The 12,821-nt window shown below is 42.9% G+C and overlaps 1 long non-coding RNA gene across 1 annotated transcript in view; it reads right to left on the bottom strand.

The window, feature by feature from the left end:
* The window catches only part of LOC137206412 (uncharacterized), a 51,628-nt gene extending 39,082 nt beyond the window's left edge, over nt 1-12,546 (bottom strand). The window contains exon 1 of the long non-coding RNA XR_010934643.1: nt 12,424-12,546. This is a non-coding gene — a long non-coding RNA (uncharacterized lncRNA). The remainder of the gene's footprint in view (nt 1-12,423) is intronic.
* Between the last annotated feature and the right edge of the window lie 275 nt (nt 12,547-12,821).

The following is a 12,821-nucleotide window of genomic DNA, read 5'->3' as shown; positions in this document are numbered from 1 at the left end:
TCAGTGTTCTTTGTCTGAAGACTTTGTTTCTGCCTGCCAGTGCCCAATCTTGACACCATTTCAGCCACTCTCTTAGCTGGGGGCCAGCTCTTTCCTTTCGCAGTATTTTCTCTGTTCTAACATTGCTTCCTTGAATCACTTTGTCCTTCTCTATTCCCTGACTCTCTGAACTTCAGGACTGTAAGGAATGGAGATCATCTAGCCAAAGTTCCCCAGTGTATTCCCACTTGAGCCCCCCTTTAATAAATACACATGGTGTTCCATTTTTTGACCTGGAAATTCTGCCAGGATGCCCCACCTCCCTTTAGGAAGGTTGATTCTTCTGACCACTAGTGGAATTCAGGAAATTTTTTCTTTATAGCTACATGTTTTTTCTAACCCATATCAAAAATTCTGATATACACCCTCTCTCCAAAATGGTATGCTACCAATGCTGATTAAGAATCATTAACATGGGGTTGGCCAAAGTGTTTGTCCGGGTTTTTCCATAACATATTATGGACAAACTTTTTGGCCAACCCCATATAATACAATTCTCTAATTTTACAGATTTTTAAAAAAATGACCCAAAGTTAGTAATTTGCCCAAGATTAAATCATTACTTATGAAAGGTACAGAGCTAGAACCTGGGTTTTTTTTTTTTTTAATTCCTATACTGGACTTCTGAAACAGAACTGAATCCAGAACTCAGGCCTCTTTGCTTCTAATTCAATTTCTCCATAGAGCTCTTGAATATTGCCTCCAACTTTTACATCCTAATCATCCCCAAAACTGCCATCCCACTAATGAGACCACCAAATAGGAACTACAGAAGTCAACTAGTCCCTGCGACGCGTTTACAAATAGGGATGACAAAATAACTGAATACGAAATTCACCCATATCTGGATGACATTACATGATCATCCTCTATTTACTTAGCACCTGCTGTGTCTGATTCACCTGTAGTTAGAGGCCATTAAGATCAGCACCTGTTTACTAAACACCTCTTGTGTTGGGCTAGTTCCTGGAAATACAGGAGTTAGCTAAAAAGTATTATTTGAAAAAGGTTTTCCAACCTCTACTGATTTCTTTTTCATATTATGACAAAGAAAGTAAGGCCGTTTTTTCTCTCGCTGACTTCCGAATTCCTGTACCCCTGGTGGAGGCGGCAGTCTAGTGTAGGTCAAGCAGTGAATTAGCAGTTTTGGTTTATTCTCAGCTCTGGCCTGTCTCCTTATCCATAAAATGAAGGCGTTAAGGCAACTGATCACAAAGGTCCTTCTGAACCCTAACGTTCTATGATGCTCTTTAATCTAAATTCAACAAGGTCAAAGCCCTTTTTGGAATTAATCGTCTGGTAAAATGTTGTCAGGAAGCCAATATGTTAGGAAAACAATATGCCTTTTGATCTAAGCTCTTGCCATTTTTCCAAAATAAGTCCCTATTAACCATGATTATAAAATGACTCATGAAACTATTTGTTTGTATTGAGAGTCAATACAGTACACCCACACAGATAGTAAATCTTTCACTACAGTGTGAAGAGCATGTAGCATCGGTGTGACATAAGTAATATAGCTCTTTCTAGAGGTGACTCCACTTTATCCTGACTCTTCTCATTTAGGCAAAGTTTACCAAAGGAATGTCTCATAGCCAAGCCCATTCTGCAGGTGAATAAAATGAGAAACTTGTACCCAGTCTCCCATGAGAGCTAAGGATTCTAGTTGACACAGCTCTCTAAATAGTACCATAACCTCCCATCACCTCCATGCTAGCCAGCTCATTATCACCAACACAAGACGATGTATTGAGTGAAGACTATGATCCACATGGTCATCCAGAGTTTCTTTTCAAAACAAGTATTTCATATCATGGCAACAGTCTTCATAGTATTGAAGGGAGGTAAAAAATCTTGGCATCCATAAGTGAAAAATACGGTCACTAACTGGCAGGCAACCTTTAAGATAGCCACCAATGATTCTTGCCTCCTGGTATGCATACTCTCAGGTAATCCACTCCCCTTGTGTGTGGGCTCAACTCCTTGTCTTCTAATGGACAGAACACAGTAGAGTGATGGTATGTCAGTTCCAAAATGAGGTTACAAAAGGGCTGTGGCTTCTGCCCCCTCATGTCCCTTTCTCTCTCTCTCTCTCTCTCTCTCTCTCTCTCTCTCTCCTCTCTCTCCCTCTTTCCATCTTGAAGCCCTTTTCTTGGAGAAGCAGGCTGTCATTTTGTGAGTGACCCGATGGAAAAGGCGATGCGTCAAGGAGCTGATAACTCCAGCAACAGCTAGCAAGGACCTCTTCCCTGCCAAAAGCTATGTGAGTGATCCCAGAGGCAGATTCTCCCCAAGTTGAGTCTGGTGTTGAAGGCAGCCTCAGAGAACACCTTCACTGTAGCCTGTGATGGACTCCGAGCCAGAGGCACCCAGCTAAGTTGCAACTGGATTTCTGACCCATAGAAACTGTGAGATAATACACATTTTTAGGATGCTAATTTGGGGGTAATTTGTTATGCAGCAACAGACAACTAAATCTCCACCGAAGTCATCAGTGTGACCACACAATGTCACTAGGATTGGCTTGGTCTAAGTGTCCTCTTGATCTAAGAGGAACTCCTACTTCCTGCTTTCATACTTGCCATCTTCTTTTTGGCAACAATGGAGCTTTGTGAATGGTTCACAGCTTTCCCAGTGTATCTCTTCCATCGAAACACCCTGGCACCATCTGCCAGCAGGGAGCTAGCCAGCTCATTGTCAGCTATGGTAACAGAAATCTCATCTCAAGTATTTTCACTTCCTCAAACTAATGTTCAAGCAGAGCTTCTGAAATTCCTTTTTGGCAAGTGTTTCTCCTACTGCTTCTTTAGTCAAATAATCTCATTTTCAAACCCTTTGCCCTGGTATATGCCATGCTGTGCCAGCTTCCCAGCTTGCTTCTCTGGAGCCAGTGCCCACCTAATAGCTGAAATATTTGCCTTGTTCCTTTAGTTTGTCCCTGGCTTCTCACACGGTATCCATATTTAAAAAAAAATATACAGCTTATTTCACCACTGGTCAGCATTTCAAGAACAAAGAAATACCACTTTCCTTGTAAAATTTTCACAGAAGAAAAGGAAAATGATAAAATGAATTTTGGGGAATGCAAAGGCACACAGACCCAGGAGAGGCAAACTCTACTTGTTCAGGGCATGGTCAAAAAAAAAAAAGAAAAAGAGAGAGAGAGAGAGAATTAGGGCTCTGGAAGAATCTAAAGAAACATTTGAGCATTTTATCAGGATGATGAGTTGGAGCTCAACTATCTAAACTACTGAAATAGTCTACTAGAAAGAAGACCTTGTATTACAGTGTCCAATAAGTCACTATATTCATTTATATATTTATAAATGACTTACACTTATCTATTCCTCTGTGTGGACAGGTACAAGCGGCAAAAGCTTTTAAGAGCAGAGTTCAAGTGTGACAAGAAGACTGAGGGTTTGGACTCAGAAGAGCAGGGGAAAACAACCTCTCAGCACTGAAGATGTGACTTTAATGATGAAAAATTACAGGGGGAGGGGGTTGGAGAATTGCCTTGCTCATTCACCTGATTTTACCTAACTTGGGCTAATGTTGGCTCAAAAATGTTTACATTCCATATTCCATGTTGTTTGAATAAAAAAAAACATGTTTTCCATCTTCTTCAACTGACTCTGGTCTATACTTCAGAACACATTAGAGTCATGGCAGGATTCAAGCTATGAAAGCAGCACACATGGCATCGCTACTGGTGTGGCGATGACCTTGACAGTAGTTACGTTCCTAAGAAGCAGAACTAGACCTGATGGGGAAAAATTGAGGTTCACCCCCACAGGCACTGACTGGTTAATACAGCTTTCCCCATATCTGGATTTGTCTGAATCTTAAGACAGAGATAGTCATGGAGAGAATCAGGAACTCAGACAAATGAAATTATATTGGATGAACCTACCATCTCTAAAATTAGTATAAATTTATATAAACCTTCCAGTCTCTCTCCAGAATCCTGATGCTGGACTATAAGAAATCAGATAATTTGTCCTTGTCCATTCTGACTTCATTTGTCAGTTTGAGGAGTGGCCGTGGGAAGGAGTGTATGACTGAAGACTGGCCCCCGTGGCCATGCTAGGCAGGTGGCCCTGAGCAAATTTAGCAGGAAAAGAAATAAGTCAAGTCATAGGACAGGCATAGATTCTGCTTTTCTTACTATCAATCCTTTTTCTGGTATATTACAGGTTTCTTAGGAAGGGGAACATTTTATAATCCTCTTCCAAATAAAATTTGATATAAATGATTAGTTTAAATAGAATCAGCCTGATAAAGCAGAGAGGGCCCTGAACTATAACTCTGGGGAACGGAGGGGTCTGTCTCAGCTGTGCTCCTCGAAATGTGCTACCCTGAGTTTCTGAACATCAATGTTAAGATATAAAAGGTGAAAATCTTAAATAATGTATGTCTGTAGCACAAAGTGTTGGCATGAAGATTAATATCAAAAGTGCATGGAAAGCCAAGAAGATATTCAATTGTATGATCACAGTATTATTATTCTTTTGTTTTTATTGTTGTTTGAAAAATGATGGTTTCCCATAATATGAGGTAATGATACACCTCATCATTAACGTTTAGAAGCGACCTACATGAGTAACGACGGGACAAGGGTGTGTTGGTGCTTCTAATCTTACCTGTTTTGGTGATTTCTCATTTAGTTCTATTTTCAGAGTCAGTCTGATTTACATCCAGGCAAATCCTAGATATAAATCAGGGGCTCAGAAAGGCTCTTGAAACACTCCACTCTCACAAGTATTCTGTACCTTTTTCTTGATGCCTGATAGAAATCCCCAGCAATGTCCTTCATTCCCCAGTAAGCACTGGGCTTCAAAAAGTATTGCCTCTGGGTGAGTTCATGCAAAGACTTAAGTCCACTAGAAGTCGGGAAGGACTGATGGCTACTGCTTCTTGAGAGGGAGCATTGGTGGTGGGTGGGGAAAGAACAGGACACCAGGGGCCTGGAGGGTCACCTGTGTGGGAAGGTGAGGACTTAGGCTGATGGGAAACTTGTGGCTAATTTACCCAAGAATGTCATGCTTTAGTAAAACCAGAATTTGACACCAAACCTTCTCTTAGAGGTACTAATATGTTTCCATTTCAAGGTTTAACAGAGCAAAGAAGACACATTCCAAATATGTTATATTCAGTTTTGTGGCTATAAAGCAAATTTGACCCAGAAGGTTTATAACTAGGAATCTGATTATGCAGAATTTTCCAGCAAATCCTGAAGGACCATGAAAGTAAATATTAAATTCAGGGAGGTAAAATTTGGCCAGTAAAAATAGACCTATTTTCAATTGGCTCAGTAGTTAAGAATCCAGATTCCAGAAGATCAGAGGTTCAGAAGATCTGCACTTACTTGTAACCACAAATTGGATTCTAGTGGAAGATGAACCATTTTTGCAAAATTTTTGTCCCGCACGGAGCCCCAGGAGTTAATGGTAGTGGGAAAGACAATGGGGGTTTGAGATAAATCCTCCCCCAACTAGAGGCACGAATTTAGAGGCAGGATTGCAACAAACTTTCTGTCAAACCCTGCATGATGGAAAATTTTGAGTGAAGATATGAACAAAGACAGTGGGACTGAGATAATCCCTTTCTACCTGTGAAAGCACATCTGCGCCTGTCAGTTTGGGAAGGTTGCCCAGGCTGCAACTGTGGGGATCCAGCCTCGGTAGGATTAGTTCTGAGTTTCCAGGCAGACCAGATAATTCCCTCTTGAACAGCTTGAGGCCCAGAAGTCACATTTCCTATTGGACGCAAAGCTCTCCAGGGTGGAACCAAACCTTTGGTCTCCCAGGAGTCTATGTCCTTGAACATTACCAGCTTTTACTGTGGGGGGAAGATCTCGGTTGTGAGTGTGCCCCACAGCATAGTCTGCTGGAGAGGAAGAGGCTCGTCTTTCAAGTCCTTCTGCCACTCCCTTTGAAACACGGCTGGTTTGAAAGGGCCTGAGGATTTTCCTGGCTGTGACTTCAAAGCATAGATGAATGCTTGATGTAGAGCTCCAAAGCCTACATGTCTTATTTTATTGTTATAAAATAAGGGCAAGTCAGCCACGTGTTTCTAAACATCCTGTGACAGCAAACTCACTGGCCTGAGGATGTAACAGGAGGTTATGCCTGCACAGGAGGTGAGGGTGTGGGGTGGGCTTTGCCCCAGGGCCCCAAGCCCAATTGGGGTGGATTCAATCCCACTGAGGAAGTGCTTCCACGGCACCTGAGGGGCAGCAACATTTCCTCATTTCTGGTAGGTGGTGCATTTGTTTAGTAGGAAAGGGTTGCTGGCAGCACGTTTACCATGTCGACACATTCTGAGAATGTAGGACAAACTTGCAATTCAGAGGGTTCAGGGGAAGCCGCAAGGAGCTGGGGAAAGGGGTCAATATTACCCTTAATGGCACCAAGGGCTCTGGCTTTCATCGGTCCACCAGGCGGTCAGATAGCAGGGTGGAAGTCGAAGGTGATATGTCTGCAGGTCTGATCCCCAGAATGAGCTAACTTGGTGCATTTGTTAAAAATGAAAACAGAAATTGCTGCTTTATTTTCTATGTTTTCTTCAAAGATGAAGTGCAACAGGTAAGTATAAGGTAATGAGCAGCAGAAAAGAAAAAGGGCAAACAGAAGTAACAGAACAGAAAGTAGAGAAAAAGATAAAATAGTGATAAAATGAGCAAAGAGTGGACTTGGTTTAAGTTCCCTAGAGGCATGGCTTAAAGCAGGGCATCAGGTGCAGTTGATATTTTGATGCCAGACTCCCAGGAGAAGGGAAGTGAGGGAAGCAGGAAGGCGGGGGGATTGGGCTGAGATTGAGTCCAGCCTCAGCCTGATTCCCTGGGGAGCACTGCAGCATGAATTGAACCACAGAATTGAGGCAGGTGGACCAGCTCTTTATACTCCAGTTTCAGTCAGTCTTAAGCTGAGCTTACTGGAGGGAGGAGGGGCAAAGAGGTCACAACCTTCAGGCTGATGATTCCTGCTGAAGGCAGTTCTTTGGAGATGGGCAGCTGGGAGCCCTCAGAAGCCAACACTCCCAGCAGCTGGCCGATGGGTACACAAGCCCGGAAAGCGTATCTGGGAGGACACCAACAGCAGCCTCTCCTGGGGCCCAATGGAGGGACACACAAAGATTATTCTCATTGCCAGGAAGAGCGTATTCATCTCTCATTCTTTACTAATCCATGTGTGAGATGGATTCATGTGGGCTAGAGTAATGGGTTCCAAAACATGGGTCCCTTGGAAGATTGTATCTGAATTTCCCGAAGAGCTTTTTAAGAAATACAGATGCCCAAGACCTGCTGCCAGATATTGTGATTCAGGACATCTGGGATGGGATTTGGCAGTCTGCATTAAAAAAAAAATTCCCCTTCCCTGTAACCTAGTAATTCTACCTCTACATATATACCCAGAGAAAATGTTCCACATGTACACAAGGAGACAGGCTCAAGGAAGCTTGTTAAGGCACTGCTTGTGACAGTGAGAAGTAAAAACACCCAGAGGTCCACCAATGGGGAAAGAGAGAAATGAATTATGATTCAATCATTCTATAGAATACTATACATCAGTTAATATGAATGAAGTATTCAGCAATGTAGATCACACTGATATAGAAAAGCTAAAGTGGAATGAAAAAAGCAAGATGCAGTACAATGAGCAATAGAGTGTATGTAGATAAAATTTTAAAATATATACACAAAAATTATGTATTCTTCACATATATATGTATATATGTAAAAATGTTTCCACTATATCTACACTAATGTATTTAAGTTTTAAAAATACCTTCAAAAGAGACTATAACAAAATAATCATCAAATAATCATCACCTGAAATGTGATCTTATCAGATATGGTTTTCTTCAACATTTTTTCTAACATAGGACAGTCCTTTTCTCCATCTCTCTTCTCTCCTAAACTTGCTTTGTCATATGTGTGTGTGTGTGTGTATGTGTGTGTGTGTGTATACATATATATAAAGTCCATCAGCTGTCTATATTCTTCCATCTCCTCCACCAGTATATCAGGTCCTGGATGGCTGGAATTTTGCTTCTTTTACTGCTGCCTACAATTGAGTCTGTCACATAGCAGCTTCTCAGTAAATGTTTGCTTAACCATTTGAGTAGCTTAATGAATTATCAATCTGGTGGTGGAAACTCAGTTACTTTACATTATTCTCAAGGATTTTATTTCACTTCATTTATTTTTTTGGCTGCACCACGTGGCATGCAGGATCTTACTTCCCCAACCAGGGATGGAACCCACGCCCCCCGCAGTGGAAGCTCAGAGTTTTAACTACTGGATTGCCAGGGAAGTCCTGATTTTCTGTAATTTAAAAAGTTCTCCTTCTCCCCCATCCCAGCTTCCTGGAAAAGTTCCTCGGGCAAATCGCATGTTTTGTGATTATCAGCAAGTTTTGAGGACCACAGGTCTGTGGCAGAGGACATACTGCAGAATTCAGTCTGACCTAAAGTTTAGCCTCAAGAGAACTATGTTAAACCAGTTGATTAGTTGAGTTTTAAATTTGTTCCTTCATAATTAAACAGCTTCAGCTAAAAAGCAAATCAAGCAAATTAAAACACTTTCTCTCTCTCTGTCTCTCTCTGTCTCTGTCTCTGTCTCTGTCTCTGTCTCTCTCTCTCTCTCTCTCACACACACACACACACACACACACACACACACACACACACACGCACGCACCAAGAGTTGAGTCAGCTTGGGCCTTATCTTAACACCCTCAATTTGGATGAGCAGATGCAGACCCTCCTCTATCCCAAGTTCTAAAGCTAATCTTCTCAGTAAGTGGATCCAGCAGTGGATTGAAAGCGATTCTCATTGAGCCAGAGACGACACTGGATTGAAGTGTTTACCGCTGAGCCATTTAGAATGGATTATTTAAAAGGGAAAAAGCATTCTACAGAGTCCACCTGTATTGGAAGGACTTATGGAGCAGTGAAGGAACACAAAATAACAACAAAAACCAATTTATGAAGAACACTTTAAAAAAGAAATTGCTCTGCTCAATGTTATGTGGCAGCCTGGATGGGAGGGGAGTTTGGCGGAGAATGGATACACGTATATGTATGGCTGGGTCTCTTTGCTGTGCACCTGAAACTGTCACAACATTGTTAATCAGCTATGCTCCAATATAAGATAAAAAGTTAAAAAAAAAAAAGAAATTTGTGGTGAAAGTTGAGATTTCCCACAATACAGAGCAGAGATGATTCTGGGTTTATAACTTGCTGGAGACAAAATTCAAAAAATCTGAATGAGACCACTCCTCCAACTACTACTCTTTTTTTTTCACTTAAAAGAAAACTTTTCATACACAAGTCTCGCCAATTTCTACAGCACAATTAAATGCCTCAATTTAACTAACCCAACAGAAAATCAGATACATGTATGCAATTAATGATAGGCTCTTTGCTTATTCACCTTGATGTGTAGGGGAGAAACCAGTTACGGTCCAGTCCTAAATTTGAGGAATATTTCTATTAAACATTTTTTTAAATGTAAAAAAAAGTTAGAAATGCCAGCTATTTAAAAACAGCATTGGGCGGAGTCAAGATGGCAGCACTGGAAGACATGGAGTATCCGTCTCCCCACAACTAGGGTGCCTGCCAGATGCTGGTGGGGGACCTCGATGCCCAAGGAGATGGGATTAACCCCCAAGTGACCTGGTAGGATGTGGGGGGGACTGAGGAGGGAGGAGAAGTGGAGGCCAGACAAGACAGGAGCCCATGAGGGCTGGCTGGGAGGGGTTCCCACACCTGGAGGGACCCTTGGGGGCTCAGATCAGGGGGGAGTACGCCTAGCATTTCCCCTGCCCTATGGGCCAAGGAAGGCTACCCAGCTCTTGGCCCGGGTCCTATGCCCTTAGAGGCCCCCTCCAGGCCATATTGGTCCTGGGGATGTAGCAGGGAGGCTGGGGTAGAACAGGAGAGGTAGGTGGGAGGGGCCCTCCAGGAACAGAGGAGAAGAGGGCATTTGCCCTGACCACTTGGGCCAGGAAGCCTGCTGGGCTCCCAAGCCAGGTCCCCTGCCCTCCAAGGCCCCTCCAGGCCATGTTGGTCCTGGGGGCATAGGATGGAGGCCAGGGGAGAACAGGAGAGGTAGGCGGGAGGGGCCCTCCAGGACCAGAGGAGCAGGAGAGGAACGGAGGGCATTTGCAGGCTTCCTGGGCTCCTAGGCCAGGTCCCCAGCTCTCAGAGACGAAAGGTATGCCTGGGCCCTTTCTGTTGTATTGAGCCTAAGCCCCACCACCAACACCCCCAGGGCCTTTTCCAGCCCTGTGGATCCTAAGCATAGGCCCTGCCCACCACCTAAACCCCGCCCATGCCTAAGCCCCCCCCCACACAGCCAAGGCATTTTCCGCCTTTTTTTTTCTCTCCTCTTTTTTACTATTGTGGTTCTGTTTTACCTTCCAGTTGTTATCTCATCTATATTTTAATATTTATATTCTTTCTAACATATCTGTTAGTTTCCTCGTCTAATTTTATTTTTTACTCTTTGTTATTGGTCTTCTCCTTTTCTTCTTTTTTTTTTGCCACACTGCATGGCTTATGGGATCTTGGTTCATGAGCCAGGGGTTGGGCCAAAGCTCCTGCAGTGGGAGCTCCAAGTCCGAACAGCAGGACTAACAGAGAACTGCAGATTCCAAGGAATATTTATTGGAATGAGGTCTCTGGGAGGTCCTCATCACGGCACCAAGACCCAGCTCTATCCAACAGCCTACAAACTCCAGTGCTAGAAGCCTCAGGCCAAACAGTCAGTAAGACAGGAACACAATCCCACCCATCAAAAAAAAAAAAAAAAAGAGAGATGGCAAAAAAAATATGTCACAGGTGAAGGAGCAAGGTAAAAACCTACAAGACCATATAAATGAAGAGGAAATAGGCGATCTACCTGAAAAAGAATTCAAAGTAATGATAGTAAAGTTGATCCAGAATCTTGGAAATAGAATGGAGGCATGGATTGAGAAAACGCAAGAAATGTTTAACAAAGATCTAGAAGAACTAAAGAACAAACAGAGATGAACAACACAATAACTGAAATGAAAAATACACTAGAAGGAGTCAATAACAAAATAACTGAGGAAGAAGAATGAATAAGTAACTGGAAGACAGAACGGTAGAAATAATTGCCGAGGAGCAGAATAAAGAAAAAAGAATGAAAAGAATAGAAGACAATCTCAGAGACCACTGGGACAACACTAAATGCACCAACATTTGAATTATAGGGGTCCCAGAAGAAGAAGAGAAAAAGAAAGGGTCTGAGAAAATATTTGAAGAGATTATAGTGGAAAACTTCCCTAACATGGGAAAGGAAATAGTCACCCAAGTCCAGGAGGCACAGAGAGTCCCACACAGGGTAAACCCTAGGAGAAACATACCAAGACACATATTAATTAAACTATCAAAAATTAAATTCAAAGAAAAATATTAAAAGCAGCAAGGGAAAAGCAAAAAATAACATACAAAAAAATCCCCATAAGGTTATCAGCTGATTTTTTAGGAGAAACTCTGCAGGCCAGAAGGGACTGTCAGGATACACTTAAAGAGCTGAAAGGAAAAAAAAACGACAACCAAGATTACTCAACCCAGCAAGGATCTCATTCGGATTTGATGGAGAAATCAAAATCTTTTCAGACAAGCCAAAGCTAAGAGAATTCAGCACCACCAAAACAGCTTTACGACAAATGCTAAAGAAAATTCTCTAGGTGGGAAACACAGAGAAGAAAAAGATGCACAAAAACAAACCCAAAACAATTAAGAAAATGGTAATAGGAACATACATAACAATAATAACCTTGAATGTAAATGGATTAAATGCCCCAACCAAAAGACACAGACTGGCTGAAAGGATACAAAAAAAAGACACAGAGGCAAAGCTGGCCCTGAACCAAGATGGCGGAGTAGAAGTACGTGCTGTCACTCCCTCTTGTGAGAACACCAGAATCACAATTAGCTGCTGGACAAGCATTGAAAGAAAGACACTGGAACTCACCAAAAAAGGTACCCCACATCCAAAGACAAAGGAGAAGCCACAATGAGACAGTAGGAGGGGTGCAATCACAGTAATTTCAAATCCCACAACTGCTGGGTAGGTGACTCACAGACTGGAGAACACATACACCACAGAAGTCCACCCACTGGAGTGAAGGTTCTGAGCCCCATATCAGGCTTCCCAATCTAGGGGTCCGGCAACAGGAGGAGGAATTCCTAGAGAATCAGACTTTGAAGGCTACTGGGATTTGATTGCACGACTTTGACAGGACTGGGGGAAACAGAGACTCCACTCTTGGAGGACACACACAAAGTACTGTGTGCATCAGGAACCAGGGAAAGGAGCAGTGACCCCAGGGGAGCCTGAATCAGACCTACCTGCTAGTGTTGGAGGGTCTCCTGCAGAGGCAGGGGGTGGCTGTGGCTCACTGTGTGGACAAGGACACTGGCAGCAAAAGTTCTGGGAAGTACTCCTTGGCGTGAGCCCTCCCAGAGTCTGCCATTAGCCCCAACAAAGAGCTCAGGTAGGCTCCAGTGTTGGGTTGCCTCAGGCCAAACAAACAACAGGGAGGGAACCCAGCCCCACCAATCAGCAGTCCCAGGGAGGGAACCCAGCCCCACCAATTAAAGAACACACAAAGAGAGATGAACAATACACTAACTGAAATGAAAACTACACTAGAAGGAATCAATAGCAGAATAACTGAGGCAGAAGAACGGATAAGTGACCTGGAAGACAGAATGGTGGAATTCACTGCTGTGGAACAGACTAAAGA

Source organism: Pseudorca crassidens, chromosome 15, assembly GCF_039906515.1.
Source record: "Pseudorca crassidens isolate mPseCra1 chromosome 15, mPseCra1.hap1, whole genome shotgun sequence".
NCBI lineage: Eukaryota > Metazoa > Chordata > Mammalia > Artiodactyla > Delphinidae > Pseudorca > Pseudorca crassidens.
Note: the sequence above shows the minus strand (reverse complement) of the source record. Positions and strands in the feature narration are given on the sequence as shown.